Source organism: Ixodes scapularis, unplaced genomic scaffold, assembly GCF_016920785.2.
Source record: "Ixodes scapularis isolate PalLabHiFi unplaced genomic scaffold, ASM1692078v2 PGA_scaffold0__279_contigs__length_252992795, whole genome shotgun sequence".
In the NCBI taxonomy this organism is placed as follows: domain Eukaryota; kingdom Metazoa; phylum Arthropoda; class Arachnida; order Ixodida; family Ixodidae; genus Ixodes; species Ixodes scapularis.
This window is the reverse complement of record NW_024609835.1, coordinates 129,946,599-129,967,963: the sequence shown is the minus strand read 5'-3', so window position 1 is coordinate 129,967,963 and position 21,365 is coordinate 129,946,599. Positions and strand designations below refer to the sequence as shown.

Below are 21,365 nucleotides of genomic sequence, written 5' to 3'. Positions count from 1 at the left end.
TCCCAGAAGTCGAAACGAACGCATACTTAGTTTAAATAATACGATAATAAACTATTCAGATAACCGGGGAGTATTCTACTCTTTATACCATAATTAGTGTTCGCATGTACCTTACTTAGAGCAGAAAAAAAACGCAACACAGCCTTTCGACGGTAGTAGTAAAACGAGTATTGCATACAATAAATGATTTACTACATTGTGAAGCTGATATTATTACGATGTCATGTGATTCTAAATTCTAAGAGTTGTACGTGCCCATTTCACCCAAGATTTATTTTTCGGAAAAAATTTGTTTGGTGGCGATTTCTTTAGTGGACAGCAAAAGCGCATCTATGCATGAATTATTGTTTTCTCTTGAGTGATATTCCACCATTTTAACGTTTCACCATTTCGAATATTTTAACATGTTTGCCATCTAAAGGCTCATTTGCACACTTACATTCTGTTCATATCTGCTATTCATATGCCATATCAGCCCGGTCAACCATCGTATAAAATATGAATGCAGAGAGGAAATTGAGTTCAGTCATGGCTAAAATAAAGCAAAATAAAAAAACAAAAGTTACAGAAAAACATACGGTGTTTCCCCAAACCTTCGGCAACATTTTGCTCATAAAACAACTAAATGAATACAATTTTCCGCAGTGATGAATTCGTGGATTTGCTTAGACGCAGTCGGCGCAGAAAAGCAAGCTTAAACCTTTATGATGTATCGAGTCTGATGCAATCATCCTAAGTCACATGACCCAAAAACAAACCTAAAACTAGGCGGAAGAGAGAGTTCCACAATTTTGACATGACGAATGCATCCTTGTTGCCGCTTTTTTGTTTTCTTCTGGCAACTCGACGCAGTGGGGATTCATCTCGAAGCTTCCAGAGGACGGAGAGACCTCCTGGCCGAGGGGAATACCCCACGCATCGTCCATCCAATCTTTCAGCGGCATATAAAATGCAAGGGCGGATATGGGTCTAAAGGATCGTCCGGGGGAGGGGGGTCTTTTTTTCGGGAAGATGACCGGCGTGTGGCCGCATCGAATTTTCAGGTTGGCCGGTTGCTACCTCCTCCTTGATCGATTACAGAATCAAGAAAACACAAAATGCCACCGAGAGATAAAAAAAAAAAGCCATGTCCGGTTAGCGTTGTCTTCAAGTGGGAGACTGGACAGGATATGGGAGTCAATCACAATTTTTTTATTCTTTTTCGTTCTTTATCATTCATGTTTGCCGAAAGAGCGGAAGTAGGCCTAGAAAAAGTTCTAGTATTTTGAAGAATTAAAGAAAATAGCGCGAACAAGACGAAGGACAAGATGAGACGTAGACTCGTCCAAGTCTACACCCCACTGCAGTTCCTCTATGCTTTGCAATACAATTGCGATAGTTTTCAGTATTAATAAAGCTAGCCGTTCCTTCAAAGCTTAATCAGTGCTCTCTGAGTACAGGCATTTTAATCGCGTATCCTGACTTCCGCGTTTGATCATGCAGGCAATGTTAGTCAGCGGTGCATAAACACGGCCCTATGTGGAATTTACTTCTGTTGTTGTTTACCCTTAGTTGTTAAACAGTCATATATTACTATTATGAACGCCTCCGTTGACCCCCCCCCCCCCCCCCCCCCACTCAAAAAAAAAAAATTGTCGATAATGTTAGTTGAGCATAACACCGAGACAAACGTGCACGTGTTTACTCAGTTAGTCCCCAAAAGATTTTGTGTGCCAAGCAAATAAGTCTCCTTCACTTAAACAAAATAAACAGGAATTATCTAAATTAAACAAAAATACGACCTGGTTTTAGCATTTTCGTTTGAACGAGACCGGCTATCTGAATAAGCAACAACATTAAACCCGCACTGGAAGCAACCACAAAAATAAAAAAAAAAACTTTGTAAAAAAAATATTTATATATATTTTGAAGAGCTTGAGAGGTTTATCAGAAAGGCAACCAAGGTACCGATGAGAAACTTCGCCGTGAAGGAGATAAACCCCATTTGCAATGTCAATTGGCCGAGCCAATTGCTCCGGTAGAATTATTTTTCAGGTCAGCCTTATTCTTTGCACTCAGCAACCAGATTCTTCTCTGCATTCAGGAAACCAGAGGCTAAAATCGTCGGCGTCATAAAACATATCTTTCGTGAAATCTTCACTGACAATTTTCACCAAAGGTGTGCCGCAGGGAAGGCTGGTGGCAAACGCGCTGTTTGCAAACAAGCACACGTTTTCTCACACCAGGTGTGGACTCTGCGCGGGCGCGTAAACGAAATTTTAGTGGATTCAAGCGTACTCGTATGCACTGGAGAGAGCCTGCATTACAGAGAGTTCCCAACTGCTCAATCGGGGGTCACGTGGTCTATGGGCTGCGTTTGCAATACGAGCTGCGAGGAGGTGACGAACGCGTTGATCGTCTGCAAATGTCTCCGCCTTTCCTTCTGCTTTCTTCCTCGGCAAGCGAAAACGCAGTGCACACGCACTTGCGACCGATCGCCGCAGTTGGCGTCCGCCTTTCAATTGCACACGCTCCCCCCCCCCTTTTTTTTTAAATGAATCCTCTCTTCAATCTAGGCTCTCTTCATGCGCTGTGCCGACAGCAAAACCACCGCCGCTGCGTGACGTCATAGCCGTTTGTTCATCTATACGTTTGAACTCTTTGCCTGAGAACGAGCCGCACCTCCATAAACGTTATGGCGGAGGCACCTATAAAAGTCCCTAACACAGTTGTGGCCATTCCCGGAGCGAACGTTAAGGAGAATCGGAATATATTCGAATTTCCGAAACAAGCTCGTATACTATCAACAAAAATTAACACCCCCGTTTTCAGTGGCAATGATTGTGTTTTACCTAGACTTGTACATATCTCAAATACTCAACTCAAGATACTGTATTTAAAATACTTTGTGAAACATCTTGGTATCTTGCAAATATGATCGAGAGTATTTGGTACCGCATTTTAATTACATTTCTGAGTATCTTGTATTCATTATCTCAAATATATTTTTGACATTCCGCCATTTTTCGAGTTTTTCGGTATGAAGTGGTCTATATATGGCACTAGCAAATTTGAATATTGTTTCGAGTAATCAAATCCAATAGCTAGTTCCGATAAGCTACCGTGACTTTGATTGAGCTTGTGAAATCATCTCTTTTGTGCCGACTGTGACTCATATTTCACCCCCAAGTTCGTAGAATGAAGGTTTCCCCCTTGCCTTTCCAAAGCCGCCTTTTTTTTTCCCCTATAGAGTTTCCCGCAATAATGCCGACTGTGACTTATATTTCACACCCAAGTTCGTAGAACGAAGGTTTCCCCTTTGCCTTTCCAAAGCCGCTTTTTTTTTCCTAGGGAGTTTTCCGCAAAAAAATTTTTCAAACAAAAGGGGTGGTTTTACGGAAGTGAAGATTGCCATGTTAGGGAGTTTTAGCAGGCCGTTTTTACACAAACGGTTCGCCCTCAAACCCATTGGCGACGCCACTGCGCATGCGCGCGCGAGTCGTTCGGGGCGTTGGGAGGCTCTTCTCGTTCGTTTCCTCCATTCTGGCCGATGTTGTCGTCACCGGAACGCAGCCAGCACCGTTCACGACTCGGGTAAAAAAAAAAAGATGGCGGTCGTTTCGGCGGTTGACTTCGCCGACTTAGCCGAGCGTTAGGCTTAAGACAGCGGAAGGCGATCTGCCATCCTGTTAATCTGCTTCATTCGAGAGTGTGAACCAAATCATTTCGAGGACTGCTCACAATGGTAAGCGATCGTGAATGCTGTAAACTGCGCATGCTAGTAAATTTTTTGCGATCTGCGGGCAGACTAGCTGCCGTGGCGACCGCGAGCAGACGAAATAATTTGGTTCGACGGCACACAACGTGAACGATCGTTCAAGTTCAAGATGACGGAGACACACAACATACCTTTACGATCGTTCAGATACTTTTTACTCTATCTCGCTTCGCAGTTCTTGAAAATTCCGACCGGCAAATGTTACGTCGACCTACTTGTTTACATCAGTCGTTCGCCGGAAACCAACGTTACTAAAACACTCAGTTGGGAAACTCGCCGTCGAAACCTGGGCCGCTGGCGTCCACCGAGACCGAGCTAAATGCGACAACAGCGCCACTCTTTTTCGTTTGTCTGTACTATGGTCACCTCGAGCTTCTTGAAAGCCTGTTTTTTGCGTAAAAACAAACGGAAAAGACTCTTTTTGTATGAATTTTATTGGAGTTTAGTACCGAATGATGGGCGCGTGATGTTTTTACCATCTTTAGTTCGCAAGGTTTTGCGGAACAATTAATATTGTTTTTATAAAACCATGCCTCAGCGGGCCTTTCAGGTAGCGCGTCCCGACCTAGGTGCATTTTAACTTCAGTAGTTCATCGCGGCGCGTCCGCCGGGGAGACGGAGGTTCGCCCCTGTCAAAGCCAAAATTAGAAGTCACGTGCAGTTTCTCGAGTGGCCGCTGCGGGAGAAATGGTGGCGTTGTGTTCGTCATTAGCTCGGTGCTCGGAGACAGATTGGGGCCATATTTTTTGGGCTGTCTCTATGGGAGTTTCCCAACTGAGTGTTTTAGTAACGTTGCCGGAAACACAAGCCGCCACGGATTTACACGTTGCAGAATGTCTCACATGGTTACTAGAAGATGGCGCCACCGTCAAACAGAATCATCATCATTGTTTACATGGTTGCGCCAGTTTCAAGATTTGCTAAAATATGTCAAATTTCACAAACAGTTTCACGGAACAGACCAGCTGCACCATTCGGGATTTCGGAAACGTGTGCTCGAAAAACGACTCGCTAAAACTCACTTTTGGCTCATCACAGAACAGGAAACAACCCACAACATCAATTCAGACTTCAGTGTCAATAAAATAAAAAATAGAAAAAATTTAAAAAGTTAACACAAGAAACAGACACCTTTTGTATATATATATATATGTTTGATTTTGCCACGGTGAAATGTCGAGGTTTTTTTTTCTTTTTGTAGTCAGCTTGTCACTTATTGCTCTCGCGAGCACTGTCTATAAGCGAACATTAATAAGCAGAGAACAGGAGAAGAGAGGAACTATGAGAAGGATAATCTCTCACAATGCCAAAAAGCGTCCCCCAACGTTGAATGCCATTCTGAACGCAACCTACTTGAAGATTGTGCGACCAGTGCCGTGGCTATTATGTGCGCTCTCTTTGTTATTTATTCACTCATTTTCGTATCCCAAGTTTGTTTATAGTGAAGTCCTCATATAGGAAATATGGATTGTAGTCGAACGATGCGTCTAACGTGCGCTGCGGGATGTGATATTCAGGGATGTCACTATAGCTAAAGCGACCGCCCCCCCTTTTTTTCACATAAATGTTTTGTAACATGTATCAGTGATATTCTGCTCCTTATATAGTAGGACTGGATAAAATAACCCTACGGTGTTCTTGTAGTTTTTTTTTTTGTTTTTTTTTTGCCGATTTGAGCTGTTCCTTGCTAATAAACCATTCTGGTAAATCAGATTTGCGCAAATGTATAATTCTGTTTGTCATTGACGTCGAGACAAATTATTCAATGCGGAAGTATCTTCAAAAGTAATTGCATTACATTTGTAAGTATTTGTACTCTACTCAAGATAATTTACACTGAAGTTAACTTGAGTAGTATTTGAAATACCTTATGAAGCAGGTATTTAGTAACTTAACTTAAATACTTTTATCGAGTATTTTGTCCAACGCTGGTTTTACCTGACATGAGGTAAACGGCTAGGCCACATACTCTGTAAACTCAGAGTTTCTGGGATGCTGCACCGCGCTGTCCTTCTCAAATCCATTCTTGAGTACTGACCCTCCGAGAGTTTAGTTGACGTGTCGTCTTACCCCTACCGGTAGTCCCCAAATTCGAAAATCTCAGAGGAGAGAGTAGAGGCAATAAAACATTTTTCCTGGATTAACCTGTCTAAAATTGTGGCTAAAAAATCGTACTCGATACTGTTTTTTTATTATTGAAGGAAGGTGCTCAATAAGTACGAGTATTAAGCTATTTCACTTTTTAGTTATCTTGGGATCTATTCAATCAATGTTTTAATTTGGTGGCTACACAGACGCACCACACTTTCACGTTCTGATCGATAAACCAAGTTCCACTTTAATACGTATTTATGTGTCGAATAAAAAACAAGTGACGAGCAGCGATTCTAAAAAAAATTGAGGCTCCAATCCACGTTGTGAAGGCGGTTGGCCAGTGAAGCTGTGGTATCACCTGCAACGGTTGCCCACTGCACTATAGACCCTTTTTATGGCAAACGTCACAAGGTGGTGCTCCGATTTGTGGCGTCCCAGAGAACTTCCGGTTGTAAAAGAGATGGACAAAGCACACCCTGACGCTGCTGCTTGAAATGTCGATGAAACGTTTTATCACCAATTCACCATGTGAACATAAAAACAAAACGAAGATGCGCGAGATCTGCTAAACATTTTCGGATATTCTTGTAAATCAAATTGCCTCCCCCAAGATGTTGACTTGCCCCGCCTAGGTCCCTCGTTAAATCTCCAACCTTGACGTACGTGTAGCATTTATGCTATTCGTTATTTGATATACACAAAACGAGAAGGAGCCAGCCACCGTTGCCGCCGACCCGATTAGCATGGAATTCCTCGCGCTTTCGCGCTCGCGCTTATTGGCCGCTGGGCTTCTTCGTCTTCTTTACTGGTTGCTATAAGTGCCCCTTTCCTAGAGAAGTGAACGGCAGAGAGGCGTAGACCAGGGGTGCTATGTTGCGCTTTTTGGACTCCCAGGAGACTAGGAAGAAGGAAGTGACGTCAACAACGCAGCAAATGCAGATTGGATGTTGATTTTGTTTTCTTCTGTCAACATCCAATCTGCGTTTGCTGTATCGTTGACGTCACTTCCTTCTTCCAAGTCTCCTGGGAGTGCAAAAAGCGCAACATAGCCCCCCAGGTGACGCGTCGACAGCCACGCGTCTCGATGGCAGCTGCCAAGTGCGCAGGTTTTAGTCGGTCAACAGCCGTAGTCAACAGACACAGTGTGTGTTCGGCCTCCTAAGTCCAGTACAAAATGTTTGTCTCTCTGTTCTACCAGCCTGAAGGGTCCATCACATGGTTGTTGTAGCGGCTTACGAACCTTGTCTCGTCGAACGAAGACGTGTTTAGAGAGAGAAAGAAGGTATGTTTATTAATCAGTGTTGGAGGTAACGCGTTACTAGTAACGACGTTACTGGTAACGCGTTACATTTCTGGCTAAGGCAGTAACGTACTCGTTAGTATTCTGAATGACTAACCAGTAAAGTATTTTCGTTACTTTTTTACGGTATCGGCTATAAAATTACGTTACTCGTTACTCGTTACTTTTGACTAAAACTGGTGAAATACATCAGGTATTTGGGAGAAGGTCACGACGCCTGATCTAACGTTTAAAATAGAAATCTTGTGCATAAAACTGGAGACGTTAGGGGAACTAAATTTAGGACACTAAGCTCAATGGAGGATCTAGCTTGTCTGCTCGAGGGGCAACTACTTGCGCTCGAGCACGCAATGCCCAGGCAATGCCGTATCTTGCTGCTAAGAATTCTTAAACTTCGATTTCCTAAAACGGTGGGTTTCACACTTATCAGTCCATCTATTCACCCACCAATCTCAAAATCCTGCACAAGCTTGTCGCTGCACGGAACGAGCATCCGCCACAGTAAACTTTAAAAAAAAAAGAAAAAAAAAACTTTTTTACTAAAAGAGACATCCGTTATGCGACACTATCTCGTTTCTTGAAGGCGAAAAAACCTTCGGCTACCAGCCAATTTCGTTTGTCCTTTGTTTTTTTTTTTCATCGTGTCACCATCTACAAGGCTTGAACGAACGACTTTGTTACAGCCGTCTCCCCTCCCTCCTCTTCCTCCTCTGCTTTGTGCAGCAGAGGTGGGCAGCGGGGGGGGGGGGGGGGGGGGGGGGGAGTCATCCGTTTACAACTGTTGACAACCAGTGGCAAGCGATTTGCTCGTTTCTCTAGTTAAGAAAAAAAAAAAAAAAGAACACCCTTTGTTGATTTTTTTACCCTCGCTCTCCCCCTCGCTGCCTGAAAGTTCCTGACCCACTTTTGTACACAGAAGAATCTTTTGCTTGATTAGTCTTTAATTTCCCAAAGTCATAATAAAAAAAAAAAACCTCGAAACAAAACTTACAAACACCAAAGCTTTTTTTTTTTTTTTTTTTTTTTTTTTTTTTCAGCAGTCAAACTAAGAGCTATTGCTGGTAAGAGGCAGCAAGCGATTATAACTAGGGCTCCGTGTTTTCGGAGTTGATTTTCGTGAAATTCGGAGGGTGTTCTTCAGAGTTTATTTTTTTGCGAAAATTTTTTGTTTATCGAAGTTTATTTTCCTAAATCTCCAATTCTCCGAAATTCGGAGGTTAATTTCGCAGTGGTTCCTATTAAAATAAATAAATAATAACCGGATGCAAACGTATGCCAGTTAAAACGTCAAACGCGCTTGTACACTCTAAGAAAAAAGTTGCCCTCAAGGGACTAACGGCAGCATTTGGTCCTCTGAACTTCCAGTTGCTCCCCGTAAGGACCATCTGGTTCAAGCTAGGTACCGTGCGCAAAAGCTGGGGACTAACTGCGCTCGACTGGGACTAACCGATAGGCGTGCGCGAGCAAAAGCAGCCATTAGTCCCCCTCAGACAGGGTGCATTTGTATGATTTAGTCCCCGAAGGCAAACGGAATGTTCGCCAGGAGGACGGATGATATTTCGCTTGTCTTGGGGAGCGCCGAGCCCTGCCCAGCACGGCTGAAAGTGTTGACAAAACTCGGACGAAACTGGCGAATTTGTTGAATGTGCCACGAACGTTCAGACATTACATGGTAGAGCTTCGCGCGTTGTGCGAATGCGAGTTAACGAATGTGTTGACTCTACTTCACCCAACTATCTCGTCAAAAATGATCTGTTGACATTTCACAAGTCCCATTCACGTAATTTGCCTTCGCGCAAAAAAATGAGCATTAACCCAAACGCAACACCTTCAAATACTAACACTTTTTTTCTTCTTAAATGAAACTTAGAAGACGCGCTTTCAACGACGGAGTCTCGCAGTCAGAATAAAGGGTCACTTCAATCGCTAAAACTGAGTTACTGAGAGCAGGTCGAGCCTCGTCTGTGCGTCTCCCAGTAACCAACCTTTCTTGGTAGTCCAATGCTGAACTCAAAATCCGCAACGACACACTTGATGCACAGCACGTTCCACTCAAAAAGTACATTCGGTGGCAGTATCCAGACACCTTCGTGCCATCGTCGTCGATGTTTGAGATAACATTCCAGATGAACAACGAAGAACGAACCACGCCCGGACGTCATCCATGGCAACACCCTGCTAATACAAAACAAATGCGAACTGAAAAAAAAGGCCCCCGAGAAAACTGAAGAGAGAGAGAGAAAAAAAAAAAAATAAAAGGAAAAAAAAAGTGTTTGCTTGAACGTCACTTGACCGGCGTGTTGAAAATGGCGACTTTCGACCGTGTGTCGTGCGTAGTGAAAGGGGGAAAAGAGATTTTCGGGTAAAAGAGATTGCCCTTTCCCCTTCCACCAACCCCCTACCCCGCATTCCTCGGTCACGCGGGGGGTAGGGTAGATGGGGCAGGGCAGAGAGGGTCTGTCGGGAAAATGGGAAGGGGTCTTTGTTTGAAAAGAACCTGTCCTTCGTCAGGACTTAGAACCTGGTCGTCTCCGATCATTGCGGGATCCGGTTTGAATTCGCGGAGCTGCAACACTGCACTTGATCTGTTATGAAGTCACAAGACGAGGGATCTCGATTAAGGTATGTCAAAGTACTTCTGTTTATGGTATATTCATTAACGGCGGCTTCAGAAAGTGTTTTATTTTGAGCGCGTTCTCTAGCTTCCAAAGCACGCGCAAAATAAGCAACCATGGTTGCTTATTTTGTTACGCAGCACAGAGACCTGATATTCAATCGTATCGAGCAAAACGCCAGTATTACCGATGGCTTATGTTTTGTGTTTTGCAGACCCTGGCACGATCGCTTTTAAAGGCCTGTTCACAGATGCAGCAGAGAGCTACAAGCATAGCGCTCACCTAGCGCTAAGCGCGTGCTGACGGGAGCTTTCACCAACTTTGTATCGCACCGTCAAAACTGTTGCTCATGGCAGACGAAAAGCAGCTCACGACACGTGAGCAGCGCTACTTCAACACTTCGCTGCGTGTGAGAACCTGCCTTGATGGAGACATTAGGTCTGTTCGATTTGGCCGGAAAGTTCTGAACTAGTTCTGTCCGAGTTCAGAGGAGTGCAGGAGTCGTGCAGCGGCGGCGCAGAACCAGTGCAGCCGCCGCGCTAGGACTGGCGCTGTGATCGGGATCGAGCGGAAGCGCAGAGTGTCGTCGGCATCTGTTGGCTCTTGTTTCTAAACACATAGTTGTATGCTATATTTATTTGTTCGTGGGTTGATGAACAATTCGTGTTTTTATTTAGTTTTAAAGTATAATAACGGAACCTTTTCTGTGAATATTTTTTATTCGCGTGTACTAAAAACGTTTTCTGCACGAAATGTGTTTCTGTCTGCATTTTTAACGGTCGTTTGGTTCCTCTCATTTTCATAAGTGTTCGTGTCCTTCATATTCATTTAGCAATAGTAGATTCATTCCTAGTTTCTCGAGTGTCACATTTCTACGATATGTTCGCGGCATCGGGATGATTTTGCGTCGGAAGTCACTGGCGGCAGCGCGCTGACGGTAGCTTTCACCTCGAAGACAAAGGCCTGACGACAGCGTTTTGGCCAAGACAGTTATCGACCGTAACTATGGCGTCAAGCTAAAGCGTTTATGCTGATTCTCAAGAAATAACTGCATGGAACTACCAAGCCAGTGCCGATTCTCATCGTCGTTTTTCCCAGGCACGTTAGTGGGCGTCCAGATACCAGCGGACAAAGCACGTAGTATTATGCTCAGCTACGGGGCATGCGAAAGCCAATGAACTAAATCCCAGACCTCAGCAATGTATCGGAGTCGTCAGTACGCATCCAAGAGCAACTGAAGGCCGGGACTATCAAGCGTACAATAGCTTTCCCGTGTCGGTAAGGAAGAATATCAACACTGTGCATCCCCAGATAACATCAAAAACAAACAATTTACGTGATCCAGTATTTCAACACTTACCACAGGGAGCCAAACCTACACGAGCAGGTGCCTAAAACGCTTTCAGAATATCATAATCAATCAAATTCCTTATGACCTCAATTCCGCGTCCGCCCCGGGTACGTTATTATCATAATAGGGAGGAAATGCAACGTCCGTATCGGCGTTATTATTAAACATCGCAGACATTTGAGCGAGAGCTGCGAAAAATGGCACCTCGAGCAGAGACGGACGAGGAGTGTCGTCTGCTATCGCCGTCTGCTCTTGTCGTCTGCTTCTGCACGGACACTGAACTGACTCTGGAGCCGGTGCAAGATTTTGAGGAGCTGGGTGTGAACTCGTTCAGAACTGGGATGAATCGAACGCGCCAGTGCAGCGACCGGGCAACTTCCGGTTGAATCGAATGCGCCAGTTCCTGCACTGCTGAACTAGTTCAGCCAGTTCAGGCGAATCGAACAGACCTATTTATTCGATTGTACAGACTTTCGCGTTGATGGCGGGAAGCTCGTTCCGTCACTTCGAAGCATAGTTTGAGCACGCACACGCTGGGTCTGTAATTCGCAGCGAACGGTCTACTAAAAATATAATATTGCGCTGGTCTGCTGTCAACAGATCGCATGTTTGATGTGAACCATTGTAGCACTTTTGTAGCCTATTTGTTATTTTAATATTGTGCGTTATGTCTCATACTTTTGTTGAGCGATCGGGTAGTTCACGCTGCCCCTGTTGCTAATAATCCAAATTCCTCGCAAACAGGCAAGAAGCTGCAGGTGTCCCAATAAACGGTGCTTGGACCACAACCGGTTTGGACAGCCGTCCCAGTGTTCAAGCCATCGTCGACGCAAGTGCAATCTTCGGAATTTGGCCTTATCGTGGAGTCCACCGCTCAGGAACTTCGACTTCAGTCATCCTTGAATGCGATGTGTATCTACGAGGCAATAAAGCTACGTTTTACCTGAACTGTACAATTTCGCTTTGGAGATTTGTGGCTCGGGAACAAATGCAAAGGATAAACCTTTAGTCCCAGGGGTCTAAGTGCAAGGGCCTAACAGTTGGTCCTCGGGGTTCATTTGAAGCGGCGTAACAGTTAGTTCCAGGGGTCCAAGTGCAAGGGCCTAACAGTTCGTCCTCGGGGTTCAATTGAAACGGTGTAACAGTTTGTCCCAGGAGACCAAGTGCAAGGGCCTAACAGTTGGTCCTTGAGGTGCAATTGAAACGGTGTAGCAGTTAGTCCCAAGACTCCCAACGGTGCTAGTGCAAGAGACTAATGGAGGGGCGCAAAAGTTACTCCCCTTCCCGTTAGTCCCCGAGGGGACTAATGGTTGTGGCAACGCACTTGCTCCCTTCGGGGACTAAGTCTCGCTCCCCTTCTACTTAGAGTGATCAATTAAGATTTCTTCAGTTGAATTTGGCGTTGGTGTCATTGGGAATACTAATTTGTCCCACGACAAAAGTCGCACACAAGTGTGGCTTCGATAAAACTCAATAACTCAAAATCAATAAACTGCCAGAGGTAGCCGCAAGGAAGCTCGTAGTCGTCCCATCAATCTATCCCGCGGCCGCGCGAGGTGGAGTGGTTAAGGGTGTAATAGAAAAGTTTCAACTGCCCCTCTCCCCTATTTTATACAATCTCTATGGTGCATAGCTTTCACTGTTACCCCCAGAAACATACCCTCTCCTTTCTCTAAATCCCAAATCCCATGGCCCAAACTGGAAACCAAAAGTCGTGACACGAATGGTACGAATACGATGACCTGTTTCCCTGAACCAACCTTGACGAGACAAGTTGTAAGACCCCCTTTTGACAACGGCCCAAGGCTGGAAAGATAATTATGGTGTTATTTTTCCAGGACCATTAATACTGCGCTGCTGAACATGTAAGAAAAAAAATCCTTCTTTCTTTCTTTCCCGTTTTTTTTTGTTTGTTTCTTCTGGGGGGGGGGGGGGGGGGGGCGGGGGCGTGGGCACATAACAATTCGGAGTTTATCGGATAAATCCAAATTGACATAGATTTTACCGGCGGGTGTTTTTCGGAGTTTTTCGGATTTATCCGAAAACACGAAGCCCTAATCATAACTAGGGTGTGTACTTTCCGGTGTTTATTTGTGAGAAAAATCGGCGGATGTTTTTCGGTGTTTATTTATTTTCAAAACACCGGTGTATTTCGGTGGAACGTCTCACGACGAGGCTAAAATCGGTGATTATCGGTGAAAAAAAAGCGATTGATCACAGACAGAGAGTTCCAATTTTATTCACATAGTTCATATACTTCTTTTCTAGGAAGCCACTATTTCTCACACTTGGTTATTATAGTAGATGCAAGCGTACTTTCATGCTTGCATCCACACGCAAGGAACGTGCTGCCATCATGGCAGCACGTTCCTTGCGGTTCGCAACCCGCAATTATGAAAACGCACGCTCTTGTACGACACGGACGTTGGCATTGTCTTCCAGGAACCACAGCAACCTCTGAATACATGGCTTGCACCGACATCACTTGGCCAGACACAATGAGGAAAAGGCACGTGAGAGCCTACCCTCCACTGCGTTAATTTTTCCCCAAAAGGGGGCTATCGGAGACACAATGGGGGAAATGCGCATGAGAGCTTAGCTTCCACTGCGTTCACTAGACGCTTTTGACCCCCAGAAAGGAGGGCGGACTGACGCCACCTGCAAGCCATGTATAAACACTGGAAGAATGCAGGATCGACGAGATAACACGTTTGACGAAACTCTAATTGGAAAGGGTTTCGCTAGGTCGGAAACTAGCAACGGCCGATGTTTTTCGGTTTTAACCAGGGCGAACATGTCCAACCACCGGTGTTTTTCGGTTTTAACTGATTTTATATTTTCGTCACCGACGGATGTTTATCGGTGTTTTTCGGTTAAAACCGGAAAATGCACGCCCTAATCCTAACCAATGTGCTGGTAACCGGTGTCCTGTTCCACATAGTGAAGTAAATTAGTCGCTGGTAATAGTATGAACCGGACTGTTACTAAAACCGGCGTAAAGGTGAGGGGTGTTGGTTGGCTGGTTTTGTTCCAGAAGTCCCCGTTCGCATGCTGTAGTTGATAAAAGCCGATTGACTACCATCTCCGACTCATTCTGCGTGTGAGATAGACATGAATAACGAAACTCCGTCGCCATGGCCAGGACTGAATGAAATGTATCAACTAAAGTAGACGAAATCAGATAATTTACAGTATCAATGCCTACTCTGCATGCCGAAAATTAAGCTGCTTCGCGCATCAAAACACGACGAAACCACCCTGTGAATGTCCATCTTTATCGAAGCTTGTAATGGAGGCTTACCATATATCTCCGCCAAACATATGTACTCGAACACAAAAGTAACGTAAAAGTAACGTTCGTTATTTTTGAAAAGTAACGATGACGGTAAATTGTTAAGTTTGTAAAAAAGTAACGTAGCTCAAAAACGCGTTAATGTTTACCAAACTAACGAGTAACGCTATTTTGTTATTGTTTTCGGTATCGGGCACAACACTGGCTTTGTTTACATGAAAGCAAATATGTCAGCCAGCCTGTGAGTGCTGGTTTGCTACTTTGCGGGAAGAGGAAGAGAGTAGAGAGACATCAGACGGAATAGAGAAGTAAGGAAATAGTGAGATCACACACAAACACGTATCCCCCCTCCCCCGCACACATCACACACACATACACAAACACATATATACGCACTCAAAGATTGGCGAAAAATAAATAGCCGCACGAAAATTAAAAATAGTGATGTCAGTTCACAACTCTTGGTCCAGGCGGGTGTCGTTTAAAAACCAGAGTAAAGCGTTAGTTGCTTTTGATTCTTTTGCTACTGAAGTCCAGGGAACTAATATATGGCTGAGCTCAATGTCATGATCATGTATGTTCAAGGATTGCTTTAGTGTTTTCCTTTGCGAACTGCATGGCGAACAGCTGCAGCGTTCATGTTTAATGTGGTGTGTTATTGAGCATGCTGTACAACGCGGTGAATCTACTTGACCGATCATATGAAGATATTTTCTAGTAAATGCCACATTCAAGCGTATTCGATGCAGCACAGTTTCTATTCGTCGTTTTATATTTCCCGGCATTCGGAACTTTAACTCCGGGTCAATATTTTTCAAGTATGCATAATAGTAGCATGGGATCTGCGCATAGTCTGGATGATATTTCTCTCCCAATTTTTCAGACTATATCATTTGTATCTGTTCCTGACAGAGGAATTGCATAGGTAGCATCGGCTTCGTGGGCGTCACTAGCAGCTTTGTGAGTACAGATGTTGCCGGGTATGCCACTTTGCCCCGGTACCCAATGTAAGGCAGTTTCATATCCCTGACACCTCACATCATGGAATTTCGGTAAAATGTCATAAATCAGTTGAGAATTCACGCTATTCATTTTTTTATGCATGAGTGCACTGAGAGCGGACTTGGAGTCTACGAATATTGTCCAGTTTTGGGGGTTTTGAGTGCTGATGTAGGCCGCAGCTGCCCGGATCGTGTGGCACATAGATCGGTGTTGGTCGTTGTAGTCTTAGCTGCACTGGGCGTACTCTGCGCATGGCAGCTTTTAGTTTATTAGCGTAGATTGCAGGGTCCGGTTCAGCTTGTGGATCACTTGGGGGAAAAAATCACCTGGAAGACGTAATGTGCTGCCATATACGAGTTCTGCAGGGCTGCAGTTGAGCTCTTTGACTGCCGATCGGAGGCCAAGGAGGACGAGTGGTAGCTGCCTGCACCAGTTGGTAGAGTCCCCTTGTGCCTTGAGTGAGGACTTGAGTGAGCGATGGAGTCTTTCCATCATACCGTTGGCAATAGGATGACACGAGGTTGTGCGTATACGGTGTGTACCAAGTAGATGCAGAGGGGAGCGAAATAAAGCTGACTCAAACTGCCGTCTGCGGTTTGTTGTTATGGTGGATGGCATACCAAATCTTGCAACCTATCCGCTCAAGAAAACCCGCGCGATGGTGGCGGCAGTGATGTCAGAAATCGGGTAGGCTTCTGGCCAGCGTGTGAATCTATTGATGCACGTACGTATGTACAGGGTGTCACAAAAGAAAATTTACACGGTCTTTTTTACCGCAAAAATAAACTAGGCATCGCCGAACGCTCATTCTCTGCCCAAAGGTAGCGCTAGAGGTCACAACCAGATGCCAAAGTTTCAGCCCGATCCGATAACTTAATCAAAAGTTATAAGTGATTTTCTGAAAATTTCAATGGGAAAATGGAGCCCATTTTTGCCCGTTTTCGGTTTCTGGTGCCATAGAGCCCCATGTGTTTGAAAACTCGGTCGGCCGCCATTTTCCCATTGAAATTTTCAGAAAATCACTTATAACTTTTGATTAAGTTTTCGGATCGGGCTGAAACTTTGGCATCTGGTTGTGACCTCTAGCTTTACCTTTGGGCGGAGAATGAGCGTTTGGCGATGCCTAGTTTATTTTTGTGGTAAAAAAGACAGTGTAAATTTTCTTTTGTGACACCCTGTATGTGTTCCCATCTGATGGGTGTAAGGGACCGACGATGTCAATATGGACATAATCGAACCGTGTGGTAGCCACAGGGAATCGTTGAAAGTATCTGGAGGTGTGGCGATTAATTTTTGATTTTTTGGCTACCGATACAAGCGCGTGCCAATTCTCTCTATCCTTACTTAAGCTGTGCCAAATAAAACGCTGTGTTACCAAACGCTGCGTCGCGCGTTTCCCACGGTGTGAGAGACCATACATCGAGTCAAAAACCGGACGGCGAAACGGTACAGGGACAACAGGTCGCAAACACTCCAGTTGAAACATCGCAGAGGAAGCGGAGATCACCGTGCGGAATCGTAATATTTAAGAGCTTCAATTGTTTGGATAACTGAGTGAGCAGGAGGATGTGCTTGTCACCTTGTTGCGCGGCAGCCATAGCTGCGAAGTCGATGGTAGGTGATATAGCATTGCAGTCGAATGTCAATGATATGTGCGACAGGGCGTCCGCTGCTAGGTTGTGACATCCCTTGACGTGTCGAAAGTCTGTCGTGAATTCGGTGTTGTAAGATAGGTACTTATTATAATGCAATTAAATGCAAAGGTGCAAGCGAGCTGGACAATAATGATGAAATCATTATTATTTCATCATTATTGTCCAGCTCGCTTGCACCTTTGCATTTAATTGCATTATAATAATAACCTTAATTTGCAAGCTTCACCCTTGTTGGTGTTAGACTGGTGGCGGCTGATAAAACCCGTTTGCTCTACTGACCTCTAACCCCTGGTTAGCTCAGTTGGTAGAGCGCTCCACCTGTAATGGAGAGGTCCCGGGTTCGATACCCGAACCAGGCGGATTTTTTCGGTGCATACCAGTCACCTAGCTGTGTTTGGAGATTTGTGTTTGTCCCTTGTCCCTCTTGTTCCCCTTCTCGAGGGATTATTTTCATCAAGATAGGTACGGTGTTTCTCGTGCAGATGACTTATCACTTGATGATTTTAAAGCATACGTGAAAGGTTTGTGGTCCGTTAGAATAAAGAACTGTCGACCTTTTAAAAAATGTTTGAAGTGGTTGATGGTTAGATATATTGCCAGAAGTTCACGGCCGAAGGTGGTGTAGCGGCGTTCTGCAGGTTCGAATTGTTTTTTTTTTGTTTTTTTGTTTTTTTTTAGAAGAATGCAATTGGGTGCCAGGCTGCTCCGATGTATTGTTGCAGAATTGCCCCTACAGCAGTGTTAGAAGCGTCGACCATGACGTTCAAGGGAACATTTGGTCTGGGATGAAGTAGAAGTGTTGCGTCAGCTAGTGCTTGTTTGGCTTGGTGAAATACCGCTGTGATTAGGGAGGACCACTCCAGTGCCGTGGATGGTTCTCGCGCAACTCTAAGGAGGTCAGATAGAGGTTTCAGTATCTCAGCGCAGTTAGGAATGAAACGCCTATAGAAATTAATTAAACCAAGAAATTTTCGAAGTTTACGAATGGAGCTTGGCTGGCGAAAATTTTGAATGGCGTTGACTTTCTCTTGGAGGGGTCGGAGTCCGTGCTGGTCGAGGCGGTGACCGAGAAAATTAATTTCGGCCACACCGAATTCGCAGTTGTTCTTATTTATTATGAGTCCATATTCGTCAAGGCGCTGGAACAGAAGTTTGAGATGTTTCAGCTGTTATTGTTGGTCTATGCTGAAGATGAGAAGGTCATCGAGGTACGCATAACAAAAATGAAGATCTCCAGTCACTTGATCTACAAAGCTTTCAAAAGTTTGGGCTGCCTTGTGCAAACCGAACGGCATTCTCACATATTCGAAAAGACCGAACGGAGTAGCAATAGCTGTTTGGGCATGCTGGGATAGTGTACCGATATCTGGTGATATGCTTTAACTAGATCAATTTTGTAGAAGACTTTGGAGCCGTGAAGAGTCGAAGTGAAATCTTCAATCTGAGGGAGCGGGTTACGATCTGCTACTGTCAAGTTATTAAGGGCACGATAATCACCACAAGGTTGCCAGTCTCCGGGTTTCTTCTTTGGGACCATATGTAGGGGCGATGCCCAAGGTCTTGACGCTGGACGTACGATTCCCACCTCAAGCATATGTGAGAATTCTTGTTGTGCCACCCTCGTGCGATCGGCGTGCTTGCGATGTGGGTGGGCATAAACAGGTGGTCCGGTTGTCACGACGTGATGGCTTATATCATGTTTGATTGGACGTAGGCAATTGTGAGGCCGTGTGAATGCTGGTAAATCTTGAAATAAGGTTTTGTATGCAGAAACTGCGCGTAGGCACTCTATAGGGCGTGCATCGGATACTGTTAGAGCAATGCCTTGGACCATGAGGTTCGTTGTAGGGTATACTAGACGTTTGTTTAGCATGTCGACGAGCAGGTTGAAATTCCGAAGAAAGTCAGCGCTCAATATTCGACATGTAACGTGTGGACGCTATAGGGGCGCCACTGTGTGTAAAGAGCGCGGGGAGCGTTACCCCCTGTGAAAGAACGCATAAAAGCAGCAGCGGGGACGCCGACCAGGAGAGAGAGAAGCGGGGCCTGGAGCGAAAGGTACACGCTGCGGCGGTGTCGACCAACGACCTTGTTAATACTAACTTCATGTTTACAATTTACTAATAAATGTAGCTTCACGTTTTCCGAAATCCTGGCTCCGTGTTGTTCCGCCGGGTTGGGCACGCAGCAAGGCAACTTTCCCACAAACGTCAGCAACTAGGAACACCCAAGTGACCACTCTTTGTAGTCCGATGTTGATGGTCAACACTCGCTGACCATAAGTTGCAATAGGTGTTTTATTTGCAGCTTGTAGCGACAAATGCGGTTGCTTGGGCCGACGTGGAAATGCAGATCCAGGCAAAACGATAATTTGAGGACCGGTATCTACTAGAAAACGTTGTCCGGTATCCCGATTTGTGCCAAAAAATAAGTGGCCCGCATTGGTCCCAAAACCACTTGCTGCTTCTAGTGGTGGGAGTTGAAATTTTCCGCCGCGGCGAAGGGTAGGGTGGAGTTTCCGGCTTGATTCCCGAATGTTCAGTGGTACCAGCACACTCTTGGACTGGGTGAGTCGGATCGTTGACGAAGATTGGTGCAGTCACTGCGTCTTCGCGACGACGAGCGAGAGCGCAGCGAGGTTGCTGATTTGTCGTTTCGCAGGTCCGCCAGCTGTCGACAGAACATGTCTTGAAGTTCGTTCAACTCCGAGGAGTGGCTTGAAACAGCTAACTTCATAACCGGTCTTGAGGGTTCTTGCGTCTGTTGGAGCTGTGCTACCTTTGGTGTAGCCACATCCATGGCGGAATCCGCCAGTTGTGTCAGGCGGCCAATTGGAGATCCAGCGCCATCGCTAACATCATGCGAACGTTAGTTGGCAACCTTTGAAAAAACAAACGACGAGGCCCTTTCGCCAAGGAGTTGTTGCAGGCGTCTGAGCAATTGTGATGGTTTGCGATCGCCGAGCTCTCCGCTAGTTAAAAGTTGCTGTAGCCGGCGCTGTTCGGATTCTGAGGTGCGTTTCACCAGTTCCTTCTTCAAGACGGTGTAAGGATCCGTTGGTGGCGGGGTGTGGATCGAGTCCCGCACTTCAGTCGCAATTTCTGATGGAAGCGCAGCGACGACGTGATGGAACATGCGGTTTTCAGAAGTGATCCTATATGTGCAGAATTGGCTGTAAATTTGAGCGAACCATACTTCCGGATCGGCGGTCCAATATAACTCCAATAACGAAGAAGCCCATCGGTCCAATAAGCGCAAACGCTTTCGCGTTTGCGCTTATTGACCGATGGGCTTCTTCGTCTTATTTGCTGGTTGATATATAATGCTTTCTAGCACTGGTGACATAATCAAACTCGGCAGGCTTGCAAAGATGGAGAGACCGGAAGTCGCTTGGGACGCAGGAGGCAGTTCATGTTTGTAGACAGCAAAAGGAAATGACAGAACGAAAGAAAAGTAAATACACTGTACCAAAACATTGTTTTTATATAAAAAAAGGCTAGTGACGTAACTCCCACCTCGCAAGCTGCCGTCGCCGCGGCGGCTTGCGCAACAACGGGGAGACGTATCTGGTAAGCGGTACGTCCTTCGCGTTGTTATTAGGAGCGCGTTCTCGGTAATGTAGTTCGGATGCTTGCTTTGTGCTTGTTCTTGATTTAAACGAATGCTGTACTGTTTCTTGGTTGCGTGATATGCACTTTTCGCTTCAATCACTGAAGGATGTTTTTCCGTGAGGACGACTACACGAAAGAATTCCGTAAATACGACCTGTGAGTGATATGCAGCTTCGCTGTAAAATATAACTGTGCCGACTAGCGCTTCCTGATTGTCTTTAATTAACGCAAAATGCCCGGCAGTGAAATTTGAATAAATATCTCTACTCCATAAAACATTAATCGGACAAAATAACTAAATTGAAGGGGGAACGCGCGCGTCCGTGGGCGCGCGCGTTCCCCCTTCAATTTAGTTTAGTTAATTTGAACGTCAATTGGCACAGTGAGAGCATACAAAAAAATGTCCTATGGTCGGCTATAGAAAATTCTTACTATGGTCGACTTTAGCTATTTGGCCCAATTAGCTAAAGAAGTTCCTATGGTTGTCTTTAGCATTTTTATGGTCGTCTTTACAGACCTCTTTAGCTTTGTCCATAGCCCTATCCCTGTCCAGCCATAGCGCTCTTTAGCTTTTCTAATGGCTGGCTGCTAAAGAAGGCTGTATGGGCTTTCCTAAGGCTCTCTTCAGCTAGCACGCACTCTAAAAAATTGTTTTTTCAAGTTCCTTCAACTTTTAGAACGCTACATG

General features: G+C 45.1%; 1 protein-coding gene and 2 pseudogenes across 1 annotated transcript in view; 1 reads left to right on the top strand and 2 right to left on the bottom strand.

Moving 5' to 3' along the window:
- The window catches only part of LOC8043871 (dopamine D2-like receptor), a 1,482,298-nt gene that overhangs the window by 159,678 nt on the left and 1,301,255 nt on the right, over nt 1-21,365 (top strand). The gene's annotated exons all lie outside the window — the stretch shown is intronic.
- LOC121835523 lies at nt 14,787-15,393 on the bottom strand (annotated as a pseudogene).
- Nucleotides 19,533-20,078, bottom strand: LOC120845236 (annotated as a pseudogene).